Consider the following 18,770-nt stretch of genomic DNA (forward strand, 5'->3'; position numbering starts at 1 on the left):
AAAGGCTTCCGCTGAGAGCACTTTTTGATGGCAGAAAGTGGCACCGTACGTGTTTTTTCGGGTCTAACTCGGGTTGAGCTTCTTGTTGCGGTTAGGGTTATGTTTAGGGTTGTTAGGAAAGAGTGAAGACGCAGAGTCCTGTTGAGTGTGGGGTTGCGTAAAGGCTCCCCCAGGGAGTTCAGGTGTACCCAAAGGCTTCCGCTGAGAGCACTTTTTGATGGCAGAAAGTGGCACCGTACGTGTTTTTTCGGGTCTAACTCGGGTTCAGCTTCTTGTTGCGGTTAGGCTTATGTTTAGGGTTGTTAGGAAAGAGTGAAGACGCAGAGTCCTGTTGAGTGTGGGGTTGCGTAAAGGCTCCCCCAGGGAGTTCAGGTGTACCCAAAGGCTTCCGCTGAGAGCACTTTTTGATGGCAGAAAGTGGCACCGTACGTGTTTTTTCGGGTCTAACTCGGGTTCAGCTTCTTGTTGCGGTTAGGGTTATGTTTAGGGTTGTTAGGAAAGAGTGAAGACGCAGAGTCCTGTTGAGTGTGGGGTTGCGTAAAGGCTCCCCCAGGGAGTTCAGGTGTACCCAAAGGCTTCCGCTGAGAGCACTTTTTGATGGCAGGAAGTGGCACCGTACGTGTTTTTTCGGGTCTAACTCGGGTTGAGCTTCTTGTTGCGGTTAGGGTTATGTTTAGGGTTGTTAGGAAAGAGTGAAGACGCAGAGTCCTGTTGAGTGTGGGGTTGCGTAAAGGCTCCCCCAGGGAGTTCAGGTGTACCCAAAGGCTTCCGCTGAGAGCACTTTTTGATGGCAGAAAGTGGCACCGTACGTGTTTTTTCGGGTCTAACTCGGGTTCAGCTTCTTGTTGCGGTTAGGGTTATGTTTAGGGTTGTTAGGAAAGAGTGAAGACGCAGAGTCCTGTTGAGTGTGGGGTTGCGTAAAGGCTCCCCCAGGGAGTTCAGGTGTACCCAAAGGCTTCCGCTGAGAGCACTTTTGGATGGCAGAAAGTGGCACCGTACGTGTTTTTTCGGGTCTAACTCGGGTTCAGCTTCTTGTTCCGGTTAGGCTTATGTTTAGGGTTGTTAGGAAAGAGTGAAAACGCAGAGTCCTGTTGAGTGTGGGGTTGCGTAAAGACTCCCCCAGGGAGTTCAGGTGTACCCAAAGGCTTCCGCTGAGAGCACTTTTTGATGGCAGAAAGTGGCACCGTACGTGTTTTTTCGGGTCTAACTCGGGTTCAGCTTCTTGTTGCGGTTAGGGTTATGTTTAGGGTTGTTAGGAAAGAGTGAAGACGCAGAGTCCTGTTGAGTGTGGGGTTGCGTAAAGGCTCCCCCAGGGAGTTCACGTGTACCCAAAGGCTTCCGCTGAGAGCACTTTTTGATGGCAGAAAGTGGCACCGTACGTGTTTTTTCGGGTCTAACTCGGGTTCAGCTTCTTGTTGCGGTTAGGGTTATGTTCAGGGTTGTTAGGAAAGAGTGAAGACGCAGAGTCCTGTTGAGTGTGGGGTTGCGTAAAGGCTCCCCCAGGGAGTTCAGGTGTACCCAAAGGCTTCCGCTGAGAGCACTTTTTGATGGCAGAAAGTGGCACCGTACGTGTTTTTTCGGGTCTAACTCGGGTTCAGCTTCTTGTTGCGGTTAGGGTTATGTTTAGGGTTGTTAGGAAAGAGTGAAAACGCAGAGTCCTGTTGAGTGTGGGGTTGCGTAAAGACTCCCCCAGGGAGTTCAGGTGTACCCAAAGGCTTCCGCTGAGAGCACTTTTTGATGGCAGAAAGTGGCACCGTACGTGTTTTTTCGGGTCTAACTCGGGTTCAGCTTCTTGTTGCGGTTAGGGTTATGTTTAGGGTTGTTAGGAAAGAGTGAAGACGCAGAGTCCTGTTGAGTGTGGGGTTGCGTAAAGGCTCCCCCAGGGAGTTCACGTGTACCCAAAGGCTTCCGCTGAGAGCACTTTTTGATGGCAGAAAGTGGCACCGTACGTGTTTTTTCGGGTCTAACTCGGGTTCAGCTTCTTGTTGCGGTTAGGGTTATGTTCAGGGTTGTTAGGAAAGAGTGAAGACGCAGAGTCCTGTTGAGTGTGGGGTTGCGTAAAGGCTCCCCCAGGGAGTTCAGGTGTACCCAAAGGCTTCCGCTGAGAGCACTTTTTGATGGCAGAAAGTGGCACCGTACGTGTTTTTTCGGGTCTAACTCGGGTTCAGCTTCTTGTTGCGGTTAGGGTTATGTTTAGGGTTGTTAGGAAAGAGTGAAGACGCAGAGTCCTGTTGAGTGTGGGGTTGCGTAAAGGCTCCCCCAGGGAGTTCAGGTGTACCCAAAGGCTTCCGCTGAGAGCACTTTTTGATGGCAGAAAGTGGCACCGTACGTGTTTTTTCGGGTCTAACTCGGGTTCAGCTTCTTGTTGCGGTTAGGGTTATGTTTAGGGTTGTTAGGAAAGAGTGAAGACGCAGAGTCCTGTTGAGTGTGGGGTTGCGTAAAGGCTCCCCCAGGGAGTTCAGGTGTACCCAAAGGCTTCCGCTGAGAGCACTTTTTGATGGCAGAAAGTGGCACCGTACGTGTTTTTTCGGGTCTAACTCGGGTTCAGCTTCTTGTTGCGGTTAGGGTTATGTTTAGGGTTGTTAGGAAAGAGTGAAGACGCAGAGTCCTGCTGAGTGTGGGGTTGCGTAAAGGCTCCCCCAGGGAGTTCACGTGTACCCAAAGGCTTCCGCTGAGAGCACTTTTTGATGGCAGAAAGTGGCACCGTACGTGTTTTTTCGGGTCTAACTCGGGTTCAGCTTCTTGTTGCGGTTAGGGTTATGTTTAGGGTTGTTAGGAAAGAGTGAAGACGCAGAGTCCTGTTGAGTGTGGGGTTGCGTAAAGGCTCCCCCAGGGAGTTCAGGTGTACCCAAAGGCTTCCGCTGAGAGCACTTTTTGATGGCAGAAAGTGGCACCGTACGTGTTTTTTCGGGTCTAACTCGGGTTCAGCTTCTTGTTGCGGTTAGGGTTATGTTTAGGGTTGTTAGGAAAGAGTGAAGACTCAGAGTCCTGTTGAGTGTGGGGTTGCGTAAAGGCTCCCCCAGGGAGTTCAGGTGTACCCAAAGGCTTCCGCTGAGAGCACTTTTTGATGGCAGAAAGTGGCACCGTACGTGTTTTTTCGGGTCTAACTCGGGTTCAGCTTCTTGTTGCGGTTAGGGTTATGTTTAGGGTTGTTAGGAAAGAGTGAAGACGCAGAGTCCTGTTGAGTGTGGGGTTGCGTAAAGGCTCCCCCAGGGAGTTCAGGTGTACCCAAAGGCTTCCGCTGAGAGCACTTTTTGATGGCAGAAAGTGGCACCGTACGTGTTTTTTCGGGTCTAACTCGGGTTCAGCTTCTTGTTGCGGTTAGGGTTATGTTTAGGGTTGTTAGGAAAGAGTGAAGACGCAGAGTCCTGTTGAGTGTGGGGTTGCGTAAAGGCTCCCCCAGGGAGTTCAGGTGTACCCAAAGGCTTCCGCTGAGAGCACTTTTTGATGGCAGAAAGTGGCACCGTACGTGTTTTTTCGGGTCTAACTCGGGTTCAGCTTCTTGTTGCGGTTAGGGTTATGTTTAGGGTTGTTAGGAAAGAGTGAAGACGCAGAGTCCTGTTGAGTGTGGGGTTGCGTAAAGGCTCCCCCAGGGAGTTCAGGTGTACCCAAAGGCTTCCGCTGAGAGCACTTTTTGATGGCAGAAAGTGGCACCGTACGTGTTTTTTCGGGTCTAACTCGGGTTCAGCTTCTTGTTGCGGTTAGGGTTATGTTTAGGGTTGTTAGGAAAGAGTGAAGACGCAGAGTCCTGTTGAGTGTGGGGTTGCGTAAAGGCTCCCCCAGGGAGTTCAGGTGTACCCAAAGGCTTCCGCTGAGAGCACTTTTTGATGGCAGAAAGTGGCACCGTACGTGTTTTTTCGGGTCTAACTCGGGTTCAGCTTCTTGTTGCGGTTAGGGTTATGTTTAGGGTTGTTAGGAAAGAGTGAAGACGCAGAGTCCTGTTGAGTGTGGGGTTGCGTAAAGGCTCCCCAGGGAGTTCAGGTGTACCCAAAGGCTTCCGCTGAGAGCACTTTTTGATGGCAGAAAGTGGCACCGTACGTGTTTTTTCGGGTCTAACTCGGGTTCAGCTTCTTGTTGCGGTTAGGGTTATGTTTAGGGTTGTTAGGAAAGAGTGAAGACGCAGAGTCCTGTTGAGTGTGGGGTTGCGTAAAGGCTCCCCCAGGGAGTTCAGGTGTACCCAAAGGCTTCCGCTGAGAGCACTTTTTGATGGCAGAAAGTGGCACCGTACGTGTTTTTTCGGGTCTAACTCGGGTTCAGCTTCTTGTTGCGGTTAGGGTTATGTTTAGGGTTGTTAGGAAAGAGTGAAGACGCAGAGTCCTGTTGAGTGTGGGGTTGCGTAAAGGCTCCCCCAGGGAGTTCAGGTGTACCCAAAGGCTTCCGCTGAGAGCACTTTTTGATGGCAGAAAGTGGCACCGTACGTGTTTTTTCGGGTCTAACTCGGGTTCAGCTTCTTGTTGCGGTTAGGGTTATGTTTAGGGTTGTTAGGAAAGAGTGAAGACGCAGAGTCCTGTTGAGTGTGGGGTTGCGTAAAGGCTCCCCCAGGGAGTTCAGGTGTACCCAAAGGCTTCCGCTGAGAGCACTTTTTGATGGCAGAAAGTGGCACCGTACGTGTTTTTTCGGGTCTAACTCGGGTTCAGCTTCTTGTTGCGGTTAGGGTTATGTTTAGGGTTGTTAGGAAAGAGTGAAGACGCAGAGTCCTGTTGAGTGTGGGGTTGCGTAAAGGCTCCCCCAGGGAGTTCAGGTGTACCCAAAGGCTTCCGCTGAGAGCACTTTTTGATGGCAGAAAGTGGCACCGTACGTGTTTTTTCGGGTCTAACTCGGGTTCAGCTTCTTGTTGCGGTTAGGGTTATGTTTAGGGTTGTTAGGAAAGAGTGAAGACGCAGAGTCCTGTTGAGTGTGGGGTTGCGTAAAGGCTCCCCCAGGGAGTTCAGGTGTACCCAAAGGCTTCCGCTGAGAGCACTTTTTGATGGCAGAAAGTGGCACCGCACGTGTTTTTTCGGGTCTAACTCGGGTTCAGCTTCTTGTTGCGGTTAGGGTTATGTTTAGGGGTTGTTAGGGAAAGAGTGAAGACGCAGAGTCCTGTTGAGTGTGGGGTTGCGTAAAGGCTCCCCCAGGGAGTTCAGGTGTACCCAAAGGCTTCCGCTGAGAGCACTTTTTGATGCAGAAAGTGGCACCGTACGGTTTTTTCGGGTCTAACTCGGGTTGAGCTTCTTGTTCCGGTTAGGCTTATGTTTAGGGTTGTTAGGAAAGAGTGAAGACGCAGAGTCCTGTTGAGTGTGGGGTTGTGTAAAGGCTCCCCCAGGGAGTTCAGGTGTTCCCAAAGGCTTCCGCTGAGAGCACTTTTGATGGCAGAAAGTGGCACCGTACGTGTTTTTTCGGGTCTAACTCGGGTTCAGCTTCTTGTTGCGGTTAGGGTTATGTTTAGGGTTGTTAGGAAAGAGTGAAGACGCAGAGTCCTGTTGAGTGTGGGGTTGCGTAAAGGCTCCCCCAGGGAGTTCAGGTGTACCCAAAGGCTTCCGCTGAGAGCACTTTTTGATGGCAGAAAGTGGCACCGTACGTGTTTTTTTCGGGTCTAACTCGGGTTCAGCTTCTTGTTGCGGTTAGGGTTATGTTTAGGGTTGTTAGGAAAGAGTGAAGACGCAGAGTCCTGTTGAGTGTGGGGTTGCGTAAAGGCTCCCCCAGGGAGTTCAGGTGTACCCAAAGGCTTCCGCTGAGAGCACTTTTTGATGGCAGAAAGTGGCACCGTACGTGTTTTTTCGGGTCTAACTCGGGTTCAGCTTCTTGTTGCGGTTAGGGTTATGTTTAGGGTTGTTAGGAAAGAGTGAAGACGCAGAGTCCTGTTGAGTGTGGGGTTGCGTAAAGGCTCCCCCAGGGAGTTCACGGTGTACCCAAAGGCTTCCGCTGAGAGCACTTTTTGATGGCAGAAAGTGGCACCGTACGTGTTTTTTCGGGTCTAACTCGGGTTCAGCTTCTTGTTGCGGTTAGGGTTATGTTTAGGGTTGTTAGGAAAGAGTGAAGACGCAGAGTCCTGTTGAGTGTGCGGTTGCGTAAAGGCTCCCCCAGGGAGTTCAGGTGTACCCAAAGGCTTCCGCTGAGAGCACTTTTTGATGGCAGAAAGTGGCATCGTACGTGTTTTTTCGGGGGTCTAACTTGGGTTCAGCTTCTTGTTGCGGTTAGGGTTATGTTTAGGGTTGTTAGGAAAGAGTGAAGACGCAGAGTCCTGTTGAGTGTGGGGTTGCGTAAAGGCTCCCCCAGGGAGTTCACGTGTACCCAAAGGCTTCCGCTGAGAGCACTTTTTGATGGCAGAAAGTGGCACCGTACGTGTTTTTTCGGGTCTAACTCGGGTTCAGCTTCTTGTTGCGGTTAGGGTTATGTTTAGGGTTGTTAGGAAAGAGTGAAGACGCAGAGTCCTGTTGAGTGTGGGGTTGCGTAAAGGCTCCCCCAGGGAGTTCAGGTGTACCCAAAGGCTTCCGCTGAGAGCACTTTTTGATGGCAGAAAGTGGCACCGTACGTGTTTTTTCGGGTCTAACTCGGGTTCAGCTTCTTGTTGCGGTTAGGGTTATGTTTAGGGTTGTTAGGAAAGAGCGAAGACGCAGAGTCCTGTTGAGTGTGGGGTTGCGTAAAGGCTCCCCCAGGGAGTTCAGGTGTACCCAAAGGCTTCCGCTGAGAGCACTTTTTGATGGCAGAAAGTGGCACCGTACGTGTTTTTTCGGGTCTAACTCGGGTTCAGCTTCTTGTTGCGGTTAGGGTTATGTTTAGGGTTGTTAGGAAAGAGCGAAGACGCAGAGTCCTGTTGAGTGTGGGGTTGCGTAAAGGCTCCCCCAGGGAGTTCAGGTGTACCCAGAGGCTTCCGCTGAGAGCACTTTTTGATGGCAGAAAGTGGCACCGTACGTGTTTTTTCGGGTCTAACTCGGGTTGAGCTTCTTGTTGCGGTTAGGGTTATGTTTAGGGTTGTTAGGAAAGAGTGAAGACGCAGAGTCCTGTTGAGTGTGGGGTTGCGTAAAGGCTCCCCCAGGGAGTTCAGGTGTACCCAAAGGCTTCCGCTGAGAGCACTTTTGGATGGCAGAAAGTGGCACCGTACGTGTTTTTTCGGGTCTAACTCGGGTTCAGCTTCTTGTTGCGGTTAGGGTTATGTTTAGGGTTGTTAGGAAAGAGTGAAGACGCAGAGTCCTGTTGAGTGTGGGGTTGCGTAAAGGCTCCCCCAGGGAGTTCACGTGTACCCAAAGGCTTCCGCTGAGAGCACTTTTTGATGGCAGAAAGTGGCACCGTACGTGTTTTTTCGGGTCTAACTCGGGTTGAGCTTCTTGTTGCGGTTAGGGTTATGTTTAGGGTTGTTAGGAAAGAGTGAAGACGCAGAGTCCTGTTGAGTGCGGGGTTGCGTAAAGGCTCCCCCAGGGAGTTCAGGTGTACCCAAAGGCTTCCGCTGAGAGCACTTTTTGATGGCAGAAAGTGGCACCGTACGTGTTTTTTCGGGTCTAACTCGGGTTCAGCTTCTTGTTGCGGTTAGGGTTATGTTTAGGGTTGTTAGGAAAGAGTGAAGACGCAGTGTCCTGTTGAGTGTGGGGTTGCGTAAAGGCTCCCCCAGGGAGTTCAGGTGTACCCAAAGGCTTCCGCTGAGAGCACTTTTTGATGGCAGAAAGTGGCACCGTACGTGTTTTTTCGGGTCTAACTCGGGTTCAGCTTCTTGTTGCGGTTAGGGTTATGTTTAGGGTTGTTAGGAAAGAGTGAAGACGCAGAGTCCTGTTGAGTGTGCGGTTGCGTAAAGGCTCCCCCAGGGAGTTCAGGTGTACCCAAAGGCTTCCGCTGAGAGCACTTTTTGATGGCAGAAAGTGGCACCGTACGTGTTTTTTCGGGTCTAACTCGGGTTCAGCTTCTTGTTGCGGTTAGGGTTATGTTTAGGGTTGTTAGGAAAGAGTGAAGACGCAGAGTCCTGTTGAGTGTGGGGTTGCGTAAAGGCTCCCCCAGGGAGTTCACGTGTACCCAAAGGCTTCCGCTGAGAGCACTTTTTGATGGCAGAAAGTGGCACCGTACGTGTTTTTTCGGGTCTAACTCGGGTTGAGCTTCTTGTTGCGGTTAGGGTTATGTTTAGGGTTGTTAGGAAAGAGTGAAGACGCAGAGTCCTGTTGAGTGTGGGGTTGCGTAAAGGCTCCCCCAGGGAGTTCAGGTGTACCCAAAGGCTTCCGCTGAGAGCACTTTTTGATGGCAGAAAGTGGCACCGTACGTGTTTTTTCGGGTCTAACTCGGGTTCAGCTTCTTGTTGCGGTTAGGGTTATGTTTAGGGTTGTTAGGAAAGAGTGAAGACGCAGTGTCCTGTTGAGTGTGGGGTTGCGTAAAGGCTCCCCCAGGGAGTTCAGGTGTACCCAAAGGCTTCCGCTGAGAGCACTTTTGGATGGCAGAAAGTGGCACCGTACGTGTTTTTTCGGGTCTAACTCGGGTTCAGCTTCTTGTTGCGGTTAGGGTTATGTTTAGGGTTGTTAGGAAAGAGTGAAGACGCAGAGTCCTGTTGAGTGTGCGGTTGCGTAAAGGCTCCCCCAGGGAGTTCAGGTGTACCCAAAGGCTTCCGCTGAGAGCACTTTTTGATGGCAGAAAGTGGCATCGTACGTGTTTTTTCGGGTCTAACTCGGGTTCAGCTTCTTGTTGCGGTTAGGGTTATGTTTAGGGTTGTTAGGAAAGAGTGAAGACGCAGAGTCCTGTTGAGTGTGGGGTTGCGTAAAGGCTCCCCCAGGGAGTTCAGGTGTACCCAAAGGCTTCCGCTGAGAGCACTTTTTGATGGCAGAAAGTGGCACCGTACGTGTTTTTTCGGGTCTAACTCGGGTTCAGCTTCTTGTTGCGGTTAGGGTTATGTTTAGGGTTGTTAGGAAAGAGTGAAGACGCAGAGTCCTGTTGAGTGTGGGGTTGCGTAAAGGCTCCCCCAGGGAGTTCAGGTGTACCCAAAGGCTTCCGCTGAGAGCACTTTTTGATGGCAGAAAGTGGCATCGTACGTGTTTTTTCGGGTCTAACTCGGGTTCAGCTTCTTGTTGCGGTTAGGGTTATGTTTAGGGTTGTTAGGAAAGAGTGAAGACGCAGAGTCCTGTTGAGTGTGGGGTTGCGTAAAGGCTCCCCCAGGGAGTTCAGGTGTACCCAAAGGCTTCCGCTGAGAGCACTTTTTGATGGCAGAAAGTGGCACCGTACGTGTTTTTTCGGGTCTAACTCGGGTTCAGCTTCTTGTTGCGGTTAGGGTTATGTTTAGGGTTGTTAGGAAAGAGCGAAGACGCAGAGTCCTGTTGAGTGTGGGGTTGCGTAAAGGCTCCCCCAGGGAGTTCAGGTGTACCCAAAGGCTTCCGCTGAGAGCACTTTTGGATGGCAGAAAGTGGCACCGTACGTGTTTTTTCGGGTCTAACTCGGGTTCAGCTTCTTGTTGCGGTTAGGGTTATGTTTAGGGTTGTTAGGAAAGAGCGAAGACGCAGAGTCCTGTTGAGTGTGGGGTTGCGTAAAGGCTCCCCCAGGGAGTTCAGGTGTACCCAAAGGCTTCCGCTGAGAGCACTTTTTGATGGCAGAAAGTGGCACCGTACGTGTTTTTTCGGGTCTAACTCGGGTTGAGCTTCTTGTTGCGGTTAGGGTTATGTTTAGGGTTGTTAGGAAAGAGTGAAGACGCAGAGTCCTGTTGAGTGTGGGGTTGCGTAAAGGCTCCCCCAGGGAGTTCAGGTGTACCCAAAGGCTTCCGCTGAGAGCACTTTTGGATGGCAGAAAGTGGCACCGTACGTGTTTTTTCGGGTCTAACTCGGGTTCAGCTTCTTGTTGCGGTTAGGGTTATGTTTAGGGTTGTTAGGAAAGAGTGAAGACGCAGAGTCCTGTTGAGTGTGGGGTTGCGTAAAGGCTCCCCCAGGGAGTTCACGTGTACCCAAAGGCTTCCGCTGAGAGCACTTTTTGATGGCAGAAAGTGGCACCGTACGTGTTTTTTCGGGTCTAACTCGGGTTGAGCTTCTTGTTGCGGTTAGGGTTATGTTTAGGGTTGTTAGGAAAGAGTGAAGACGCAGAGTCCTGTTGAGTGCGGGGTTGCGTAAAGGCTCCCCCAGGGAGTTCAGGTGTACCCAAAGGCTTCCGCTGAGAGCACTTTTTGATGGCAGAAAGTGGCACCGTACGTGTTTTTTCGGGTCTAACTCGGGTTCAGCTTCTTGTTGCGGTTAGGGTTATGTTTAGGGTTGTTAGGAAAGAGTGAAGACGCAGTGTCCTGTTGAGTGTGGGGTTGCGTAAAGGCTCCCCCAGGGAGTTCAGGTGTACCCAAAGGCTTCCGCTGAGAGCACTTTTTGATGGCAGAAAGTGGCACCGTACGTGTTTTTTCGGGTCTAACTCGGGTTCAGCTTCTTGTTGCGGTTAGGGTTATGTTTAGGGTTGTTAGGAAAGAGTGAAGACGCAGAGTCCTGTTGAGTGTGCGGTTGCGTAAAGGCTCCCCCAGGGAGTTCAGGTGTACCCAAAGGCTTCCGCTGAGAGCACTTTTTGATGGCAGAAAGTGGCATCGTACGTGTTTTTTCGGGTCTAACTCGGGTTCAGCTTCTTGTTGCGGTTAGGGTTATGTTTAGGGTTGTTAGGAAAGAGTGAAGACGCAGAGTCCTGTTGAGTGTGGGGTTGCGTAAAGGCTCCCCCAGGGAGTTCAGGTGTACCCAAAGGCTTCCGCTGAGAGCACTTTTTGATGGCAGAAAGTGGCACCGTACGTGTTTTTTCGGGTCTAACTCGGGTTCAGCTTCTTGTTGCGGTTAGGGTTATGTTTAGGGTTGTTAGGAAAGAGTGAAGACGCAGAGTCCTGTTGAGTGTGGGGTTGCGTAAAGGCTCCCCCAGGGAGTTCAGGTGTACCCAAAGGCTTCCGCTGAGAGCACTTTTTGATGGCAGAAAGTGGCACCGTACGTGTTTTTTCGGGTCTAACTCGGGTTCAGCTTCTTGTTGCGGTTAGGGTTATGTTTAGGGTTGTTAGGAAAGAGTGAAGACGCAGAGTCCTGTTGAGTGTGGGGTTGCGTAAAGGCTCCCCCAGGGAGTTCAGGTGTACCCAAAGGCTTCCGCTGAGAGCACTTTTTGATGGCAGAAAGTGGCACCGTACGTGTTTTTTCGGGTCTAACTCGGGTTCAGCTTCTTGTTGCGGTTAGGGTTATGTTTAGGGTTGTTAGGAAAGAGCGAAGACGCAGAGTCCTGTTGAGTGTGGGGTTGCGTAAAGGCTCCCCCAGGGAGTTCAGGTGTACCCAAAGGCTTCCGCTGAGAGCACTTTTGGATGGCAGAAAGTGGCACCGTACGTGTTTTTTCGGGTCTAACTCGGGTTCAGCTTCTTGTTGCGGTTAGGGTTATGTTTAGGGTTGTTAGGAAAGAGCGAAGACGCAGAGTCCTGTTGAGTGTGGGGTTGCGTAAAGGCTCCCCCAGGGAGTTCAGGTGTACCCAAAGGCTTCCGCTGAGAGCACTTTTTGATGGCAGAAAGTGGCACCGTACGTGTTTTTTCGGGTCTAACTCGGGTTGAGCTTCTTGTTGCGGTTAGGGTTATGTTTAGGGTTGTTAGGAAAGAGTGAAGACGCAGAGTCCTGTTGAGTGTGGGGTTGCGTAAAGGCTCCCCCAGGGAGTTCAGGTGTACCCAAAGGCTTCCGCTGAGAGCACTTTTGGATGGCAGAAAGTGGCACCGTACGTGTTTTTTCGGGTCTAACTCGGGTTCAGCTTCTTGTTGCGGTTAGGGTTATGTTTAGGGTTGTTAGGAAAGAGTGAAGACGCAGAGTCCTGTTGAGTGTGGGGTTGCGTAAAGGCTCCCCCAGGGAGTTCACGTGTACCCAAAGGCTTCCGCTGAGAGCATTTTTGATGGCAGAAAGTGGCACCGTACGTGTTTTTTCGGGTCTAACTCGGGTTCAGCTTCTTGTTGCGGTTAGGGTTATGTTTAGGGTTGTTAGGAAAGAGTGAAGACGCAGAGTCCTGTTGAGTGCGGGGTTGCGTAAAGGCTCCCCCAGGGAGTTCAGGTGTACCCAAAGGCTTCCGCTGAGAGCACTTTTTGATGGCAGAAAGTGGCACCGTACGTGTTTTTTCGGGTCTAACTCGGGTTCAGCTTCTTGTTGCGGTTAGGGTTATGTTTAGGGTTGTTAGGAAAGAGTGAAGACGCAGTGTCCTGTTGAGTGTGGGGTTGCGTAAAGGCTCCCCCAGGGAGTTCAGGTGTACCCAAAGGCTTCCGCTGAGAGCACTTTTTGATGGCAGAAAGTGGCACCGTACGTGTTTTTTCGGGTCTAACTCGGGTTCAGCTTCTTGTTGCGGTTAGGGTTATGTTTAGGGTTGTTAGGAAAGAGTGAAGACGCAGAGTCCTGTTGAGTGTGCGGTTGCGTAAAGGCTCCCCCAGGGAGTTCAGGTGTACCCAAAGGCTTCCGCTGAGAGCACTTTTTGATGGCAGAAAGTGGCATCGTACGTGTTTTTTCGGGTCTAACTCGGGTTCAGCTTCTTGTTGCGGTTAGGGTTATGTTTAGGGTTGTTAGGAAAGAGTGAAGACGCAGAGTCCTGTTGAGTGTGGGGTTGCGTAAAGGCTCCCCCAGGGAGTTCAGGTGTACCCAAAGGCTTCCGCTGAGAGCACTTTTTGATGGCAGAAAGTGGCACCGTACGTGTTTTTTCGGGTCTAACTCGGGTTCAGCTTCTTGTTGCGGTTAGGGTTATGTTTAGGGTTGTTAGGAAAGAGTGAAGACGCAGAGTCCTGTTGAGTGTGGGGTTGCGTAAAGGCTCCCCCAGGGAGTTCAGGTGTACCCAAAGGCTTCCGCTGAGAGCACTTTTTGATGGCAGAAAGTGGCACCGTACGTGTTTTTTCGGGTCTAACTCGGGTTCAGCTTCTTGTTGCGGTTAGGGTTATGTTTAGGGTTGTTAGGAAAGAGTGAAGACGCAGAGTCCTGTTGAGTGTGGGGTTGCGTAAAGGCTCCCCCAGGGAGTTCAGGTGTACCCAAAGGCTTCCGCTGAGAGCACTTTTTGATGGCAGAAAGTGGCACCGTACGTGTTTTTTCGGGTCTAACTCGGGTTCAGCTTCTTGTTGCGGTTAGGGTTATGTTTAGGGTTGTTAGGAAAGAGCGAAGACGCAGAGTCCTGTTGAGTGTGGGGTTGCGTAAAGGCTCCCCCAGGGAGTTCAGGTGTACCCAAAGGCTTCCGCTGAGAGCACTTTTGGATGGCAGAAAGTGGCACCGTACGTGTTTTTTCGGGTCTAACTCGGGTTCAGCTTCTTGTTGCGGTTAGGGTTATGTTTAGGGTTGTTAGGAAAGAGCGAAGACGCAGAGTCCTGTTGAGTGTGGGGTTGCGTAAAGGCTCCCCCAGGGAGTTCAGGTGTACCCAAAGGCTTCCGCTGAGAGCACTTTTTGATGGCAGAAAGTGGCACCGTACGTGTTTTTTCGGGTCTAACTCGGGTTGAGCTTCTTGTTGCGGTTAGGGTTATGTTTAGGGTTGTTAGGAAAGAGTGAAGACGCAGAGTCCTGTTGAGTGTGGGGTTGCGTAAAGGCTCCCCCAGGGAGTTCAGGTGTACCCAAAGGCTTCCGCTGAGAGCACTTTTGGATGGCAGAAAGTGGCACCGTACGTGTTTTTTCGGGTCTAACTCGGGTTCAGCTTCTTGTTGCGGTTAGGGTTATGTTTAGGGTTGTTAGGAAAGAGTGAAGACGCAGAGTCCTGTTGAGTGTGGGGTTGCGTAAAGGCTCCCCCAGGGAGTTCACGTGTACCCAAAGGCTTCCGCTGAGAGCACTTTTTGATGGCAGAAAGTGGCACCGTACGTGTTTTTTCGGGTCTAACTCGGGTTCAGCTTCTTGTTGCGGTTAGGGTTATGTTTAGGGTTGTTAGGAAAGAGTGAAGACGCAGAGTCCTGTTGAGTGCGGAGTTGCGTAAAGGCTCCCCCAGGGAGTTCAGGTGTACCCAAAGGCTTCCGCTGAGAGCACTTTTTGATGGCAGAAAGTGGCACCGTACGTGTTTTTTCGGGTCTAACTCGGGTTCAGCTTCTTGTTGCGGTTAGGGTTATGTTTAGGGTTGTTAGGAAAGAGTGAAGACGCAGTGTCCTGTTGAGTGTGGGGTTGCGTAAAGGCTCCCCCAGGGAGTTCAGGTGTACCCAAAGGCTTCCGCTGAGAGCACTTTTTGATGGCAGAAAGTGGCACCGTACGTGTTTTTTCGGGTCTAACTCGGGTTCAGCTTCTTGTTGCGGTTAGGGTTATGTTTAGGGTTGTTAGGAAAGAGCGAAGACGCAGAGTCCTGTTGAGTGTGGGGTTGCGTAAAGGCTCCCCCAGGGAGTTCAGGTGTACCCAAAGGCTTCCGCTGAGAGCACTTTTTGATGGCAGAAAGTGGCACCGTACGTGTTTTTTCGGGTCTAACTCGGGTTGAGCTTCTTGTTGCGGTTAGGGTTATGTTTAGGGTTGTTAGGAAAGAGTGAAGACGCAGAGTCCTGTTGAGTGTGGGGTTGCGTAAAGGCTCCCCCAGGGAGTTCAGGTGTACCCAAAGGCTTCCGCTGAGAGCACTTTTGGATGGCAGAAAGTGGCACCGTACGTGTTTTTTCGGGTCTAACTCGGGTTCAGCTTCTTGTTGCGGTTAGGGTTATGTTTAGGGTTGTTAGGAAAGAGTGAAGACGCAGAGTCCTGTTGAGTGTGGGGTTGCGTAAAGGCTCCCCCAGGGAGTTCACGTGTACCCAAAGGCTTCCGCTGAGAGCACTTTTTGATGGCAGAAAGTGACACCGTACGTGTTTTTTCGGGTCTAACTCGGGTTGAGCTTCTTGTTGCGGTTAGGGTTATGTTTAGGGTTGTTAGGAAAGAGTGAAGACGCAGAGTCCTGTTGAGTGCGGGGTTGCGTAAAGGCTCCCCCAGGGAGTTCAGGTGTACCCAAAGGCTTCCGCTGAGAGCACTTTTTGATGGCAGAAAGTGGCACCGTACGTGTTTTTTCGGGTCTAACTCGGGTTCAGCTTCTTGTTGCGGTTAGGGTTATGTTTAGGGTTGTTAGGAAAGAGTGAAGACGCAGTGTCCTGTTGAGTGTGGGGTTGCGTAAAGGCTCCCCCAGGGAGTTCAGGTGTACCCAAAGGCTTCCGCTGAGAGCACTTTTTGATGGCAGAAAGTGGCACCGTACGTGTTTTTTCGGGTCTAACTCGGGTTCAGCTTCTTGTTGCGGTTAGGGTTATGTTTAGGGTTGTTAGGAAAGAGTGAAGACGCAGAGTCCTGTTGAGTGTGCGGTTGCGTAAAGGCTCCCCCAGGGAGTTCAGGTGTACCCAAAGGCTTCCGCTGAGAGCACTTTTTGATGGCAGAAAGTGGCATCGTACGTGTTTTTTCGGGTCTAACTCGGGTTCAGCTTCTTGTTGCGGTTAGGGTTATGTTTAGGGTTGTTAGGAAAGAGTGAAGACGCAGAGTCCTGTTGAGTGTGGGGTTGCGTAAAGGCTCCCCCAGGGAGTTCAGGTGTACCCAAAGGCTTCCGCTGAGAGCACTTTTTGATGGCAGAAAGTGGCACCGTACGTGTTTTTTCGGGTGTAACTCGGGTTCAGCTTCTTGTTGCGGTTAGGGTTATGTTTAGGGTTGTTAGGAAAGAGTGAAGACGCAGAGTCCTGTTGAGTGTGGGGTTGCGTAAAGGCTCCCCCAGGGAGTTCAGGTGTACCCAAAGGCTTCCGCTGAGAGCACTTTTTGATGGCAGAAAGTGGCACCGTACGTGTTTTTTCGGGTCTAACTCGGGTTCAGCTTCTTGTTGCGGTTAGGGTTATGTTTAGGGTTGTTAGGAAAGAGCGAAGACGCAGAGTCCTGTTGAGTGTGGGGTTGCGTAAAGGCTCCCCCAGGGAGTTCAGGTGTACCCAAAGGCTTCCGCTGAGAGCACTTTTGGATGGCAGAAAGTGGCACCGTACGTGTTTTTTCGGGTCTAACTCGGGTTCAGCTTCTTGTTGCGGTTAGGGTTATGTTTAGGGTTGTTAGGAAAGAGCGAAGACGCAGAGTCCTGTTGAGTGTGGGGTTGCGTAAAGGCTCCCCCAGGGAGTTCAGGTGTACCCAAAGGCTTCCGCTGAGAGCACTTTTTGATGGCAGAAAGTGGCACCGTACGTGTTTTTTCGGGTCTAACTCGGGTTGAGCTTCTTGTTGCGGTTAGGGTTATGTTTAGGGTTGTTAGGAAAGAGTGAAGACGCAGAGTCCTGTTGAGTGTGGGGTTGCGTAAAGGCTCCCCCAGGGAGTTCAGGTGTACCCAAAGGCTTCCGCTGAGAGCACTTTTGGATGGCAGAAAGTGGCACCGTACGTGTTTTTTCGGGTCTAACTCGGGTTCAGCTTCTTGTTGCGGTTAGGGTTATGTTTAGGGTTGTTAGGAAAGAGTGAAGACGCAGAGTCCTGTTGAGTGTGGGGTTGCGTAAAGGCTCCCCCAGGGAGTTCACGTGTACCCAAAGGCTTCCGCTGAGAGCACTTTTTGATGGCAGAAAGTGGCACCGTACGTGTTTTTTCGGGTCTAACTCGGGTTGAGCTTCTTGTTGCGGTTAGGGTTATGTTTAGGGTTGTTAGGAAAGAGTGAAGACGCAGAGTCCTGTTGAGTGCGGGGTTGCGTAAAGGCTCCCCCAGGGAGTTCAGGTGTACCCAAAGGCTTCCGCTGAGAGCACTTTTTGATGGCAGAAAGTGGCACCGTACGTGTTTTTTCGGGTCTAACTCGGGTTCAGCTTCTTGTTGCGGTTAGGGTTATGTTTAGGGTTGTTAGGAAAGAGTGAAGACGCAGTGTCCTGTTGAGTGTGGGGTTGCGTAAAGGCTCCCCCAGGGAGTTCAGGTGTACCCAAAGGCTTCCGCTGAGAGCACTTTTGGATGGCAGAAAGTGGCACCGTACGTGTTTTTTCGGGTCTAACTCGGGTTCAGCTTCTTGTTGCGGTTAGGGTTATGTTTAGGGTTGTTAGGAAAGAGTGAAGACGCAGAGTCCTGTTGAGTGTGCGGTTGCGTAAAGGCTCCCCCAGGGAGTTCAGGTGTACCCAAAGGCTTCCGCTGAGAGCACTTTTTGATGGCAGAAAGTGGCATCGTACGTGTTTTTTCGGGTCTAACTCGGGTTCAGCTTCTTGTTGCGGTTAGGGTTATGTTTAGGGTTGTTAGGAAAGAGTGAAGACGCAGAGTCCTGTTGAGTGTGGGGTTGCGTAAAGGCTCCCCCAGGGAGTTCAGGTGTACCCAAAGGCTTCCGCTGAGAGCACTTTTTGATGGCAGAAAGTGGCACCGTACGTGTTTTTTCGGGTCTAACTCGGGTTCAGCTTCTTGTTGCGGTTAGGGTTATGTTTAGGGTTGTTAGGAAAGAGTGAAGACGCAGAGTCCTGTTGAGTGTGGGGTTGCGTAAAGGCTCCCCCAGGGAGTTCAGGTGTACCCAAAGGCTTCCGCTGAGAGCACTTTTTGATGGCAGAAAGTGGCACCGTACGTGTTTTTTCGGGTCTAACTCGGGTTCAGCTTCTTGTTGCGGTTAGGGTTATGTTTAGGGTTGTTAGGAAAGAGTGAAGACGCAGAGTCCTGTTGAGTGTGGGGTTGCGTAAAGGCTCCCCCAGGGAGTTCAGGTGTACCCAAAGGCTTCCGCTGAGAGCACTTTTTGATGGCAGAAAGTGGCACCGTACGTGTTTTTTCGGGTCTAACTCGGGTTGAGCTTCTTGTTGCGGTTAGGGTTATGTTTAGGGTTGTTAGGAAAGAGTGAAGACGCAGAGTCCTGTTGAGTGTGGGGTTGCGTAAAGGCTCCCCCAGGGAGTTCAGGTGTACCCAAAGGCTTCCGCTGAGAGCACTTTTGGATGGCAGAAAGTGGCACCGTACGTGTTTTTTCGGGTCTAACTCGGGTTCAGCTTCTTGTTGCGGTTAGGGTTATGTTTAGGGTTGTTAGGAAAGAGTGAAGACGCAGAGTCCTGTTGAGTGTGGGGTTGCGTAAAGGCTCCCCCAGGGAGTTCAGGTGTACCCAAAGGCTTCCGCTGAGAGCACTTTTTGATGGCAGAAAGTGGCACCGTACGTGTTTTTTCGGGTCTAACTCGGGTTCAGCTTCTTGTTGCGGTTAGGGTTATGTTTAGGGTTGTTAGGAAAGAGCGAAGACGCAGAGTCCTGTTGAGTGTGGGGTTGCGTAAAGGCTCCCCCAGGGAGTTCAGGTGTACCCAAAGGCTTCCGCTGAGAGCACTTTTTGATGGCAGAAAGTGGCACCGTACGTGTTTTTTCGGGTCTAACTCGGGTTCAGCTTCTTGTTGCGGTTAGGGTTATGTTTAGGGTTGTTAGGAAAGAGTGAAGACGCAGAGTCCTGTTGAGTGTGGGGTTGCGTAAAGGCTCCCCCAGGGAGTTCAGGTGTACCCAAAGGCTTCCGCTGAGAGCACCTTTGGATGGCAGAAAGTGGCACCGTACGTGTTTTTTCGGGTCTAACTCGGGTTGAGCTTCTTGTTGCGGTTAGGGTTATGTTTAGGGTTGTTAGGAAAGAGTGAAGACGCAGAGTCCTGTTGAGTGTGGGGTTGCGTAAAGGCTCCCCCCGGGAGTTCAGGTGTACCCAAAGGCTTCCGCTGAGAGCACTTTTTGATGGCAGAAAGTGGCACCGTACGTGTTTTTTCGGGTCTAACTCGGGTTCAGCTTCTTGTTGCGGTTAGGGTTATGTTTAGGGTTGTTAGGAAAGAGTGAAGACGCAGAGTCCTGTTGAGTGTGGGGTTGCGTAAAGGCTCCCCCAGGGAGTTCAGGTGTACCCAAAGGCTTCCGCTGAGAGCACTTTTTGATGGCAGAAAGTGGCACCGTACGTGTTTTTTCGGGTCTAACTCGGGTTCAGCTTCTTGTTGCGGTTAGGGTTATGTTTAGGGTTGTTAGGAAAGAGTGAAGACGCAGAGTCCTGTTGAGTGT

This window comes from Anser brachyrhynchus, assembly GCF_964034855.1.
Source record: "Anser brachyrhynchus genome assembly, contig: SCAFFOLD_136, whole genome shotgun sequence".
Lineage (NCBI taxonomy): Eukaryota > Metazoa > Chordata > Aves > Anseriformes > Anatidae > Anser > Anser brachyrhynchus.